This window comes from Octopus bimaculoides, chromosome 22 (genome assembly GCF_001194135.2).
Source record: "Octopus bimaculoides isolate UCB-OBI-ISO-001 chromosome 22, ASM119413v2, whole genome shotgun sequence".
Taxonomy (NCBI): domain Eukaryota; kingdom Metazoa; phylum Mollusca; class Cephalopoda; order Octopoda; family Octopodidae; genus Octopus; species Octopus bimaculoides.
Genome location: NC_069002.1, coordinates 14519882 through 14522648, shown reverse-complemented (window position 1 = coordinate 14522648; position 2767 = coordinate 14519882).

Genomic DNA, 2767 nt, shown 5'->3' with positions numbered 1-2767 from the left:
GTTTGTGTGTCTGTGTTTGTCCCCCCGACATCGCTTTACAACTGATGCTGGTGTGTTCACGTCCGCGTAACTTAGCGGTTCGGCAAAAGATACCGATAGAATAAGTACTAGGCTTACAAAGAATAAGTCCTGGGGTCGATTTGCTCGACTATAAAAGCGGTGCTCCAGCATGGCCGCAATCAAATGACTGAAACAAATAAAAGAGTAAAAGAGAGTAAAGAGTAATTAAGCACCAATTGAATTAGTTTTAACCTGCCATTCACCAAGATAAAATTTACAGAATATTTGGTTCCTCGACCTGCTAAAAACAACAGTCATAACTATATTCTAACTGGCGAAAAATCATTGTCGTAAACGAAGCTGAAATGATTGAGGACATACGCTTTCTCCTCTGGTCAAGCCCTCATCAACTTTTTCAAGTTCGACTTGGAAAGGAAAGTGAAGGTGGGGAGGGAAGTTCTCTCCACCGTTGTTGGCACTCCGTCGCTTACGACGTCGAGGGTTCCAGTTGATCCAATCAACGGAACAGCCTGCTCGTGAAATTAACGTGCAAGTGGCTGAGCACTCCACAGACATGTGTACCCTTAACGTAGTTCTCGGGGATATTCAGCGTGACACAGTGTGACAAGGCTGACCTTTTGAATTACAGGCACAACAGAAACAGGAAATAAGGGTGAGAGAAAGTTGTGGTGAAAGAGTACAGCAGGGTTCGCCACCATCCCCTGCCGGACCCTCATGGAGCTTTAGGTGTTTTCGCTCAATAAACACTCACAACACCCGATCTGGGAATCGAAACCGCGATTCTATGAACGCGAGTCCGCTGCCCTAACCACTGGGCCATTGCGCTTCCACCTCTCTCCATCACAGAATTTGTAAATGCATGAGCGACTGTGGTTAAAAAGGTTAAGATGAATGAAACTATTCTAAGAATGTGCCTGTAGATTGTAATGCAACCGTTCAGATATTAATTGTCCCTTGGTGCTCAGAGTGATTCTGGGTTTGTGCAGTTTTTTGACTGACTTGAATCGGACACTCTCTTATATGAAGAGAACTGCACCATTCCATCGTTCACATATTTTATTGTCTATGCATTATTTTATCTCATTTCCCTCTCTTCTCCCTTTCATCTTTCTTACAAATATAGCAAATTGTTCTTCAAATGTTCCCCTCGTTAGGCGCACCTGTGACAAAAACTCGTTATTTTCATAAAACAATCATATTATTATATTGCATTATTATTATTTTCATCATCATCATCATCATCATTATTATCATTATTATTATCATTATTATTAATAACTATTATTATTATTGTTCTTCTTAATATTATTATTATTATCATCATCATTATTATTATTATTACAATTATATCAAATATATATAGAGAGAGAATGAGAAAGAGAGAGAGAGTGTGTGTGTTCCCTTCCCACGCGTACACTTACACACACGCACAGACACACACACACACAAACACACACACAAACACACACACACACACACACAGTTATACATATGTTTGCTTCCTTGGTAACCATTCTCCGCAGTTCCATTGTCATGATACGATTGATAAATAGCCTCGAGGAATCCAAAACAAATCTTCCATACAGAGTAAGGTAGATCTCAATATTTTTCTTAAAAAATGTAATATTTTTGTTGACAGAGAATCATTAGATCATCCACAAAGTAAAGAATCTTTGGGGAGGTATAAGTACGTCATCAATTTCAGTTGCTTTCTAGTGAAATTTTACACCGAAATCTTGCAGAAATTCATCATAAATGTGGATACACAAAACGCCATCCCTTAACAATGGATGGCTTGCATGGACCATTATGAAGATGACTGACAAACCGACCTGGGTATCGCTCAGCCCGCTAGAAATAGCAACCAGATCGCGCTCTCAAATCGTAACTCATCTTCTGAGGTGTGATGAAAGGGCACGTAAGACGATACGAATCTGAATAGACTGTGCCAAGAAAAATTGTCACAGAATAGTGATCATGGCCGGAATGAGGTTGATCGTAGATCGGCTGAACAGAGTTGACATGAGTAGTAGTAGTAGTAGTAGTAGTAGTAGTAGTAGTAGTAGTAGTAGTAGTAGTAGTAGTAGTGAAACATCAGTCCTTGTGACTTGACAGATGACTAAATACGCCAGAGCATTTTCTCTCTGTATTGGGTGACAAATTGTCAATAATCCTTTTCTGCTATACGCACAAGGCCTGAAACTTTGTGGGAGGGAGCAAGTGATACTTATTTCATCGACCCCCAAAGTGAAATTTAAACTCAGAACGTAAAGATGAGCAAGCATTTTGTCCGCCATGCTGACAATTCTGTCTAATAATAATAATAATAATAATAATAATAATAATAATAATAATAATAAGGAAAACAACAACAACATTGGCAAAAGGCCAGCAATTTCGGGGGAACTGAACTAAATCTCAAGCGTGACCAACAGAGACTATGGATATTAATTCACACATTTCGTTCCTGGGCTCAACTCTAGGTCTCCCGCCTGTTGGCAAGGCTTGAAGAAGCCATCTCGCAATTCTTTCCAGCGCCATTCTAATTACATGTTCGTAGTACCAGAGCCATGACCCCTCACTGCAGAGAAGTTACGGCTCGACCGAGAGAGACTCCCTGATATTCGAGTTACACATCCTGTCAAATAACTTTACCCCAGAGACCCTTCGAAAGAACCCTATTTCGGCCACGTGTTCGCGATCGTATCTTTTCGGATATTCATGACTGTAGGTGAGGATAGGCACG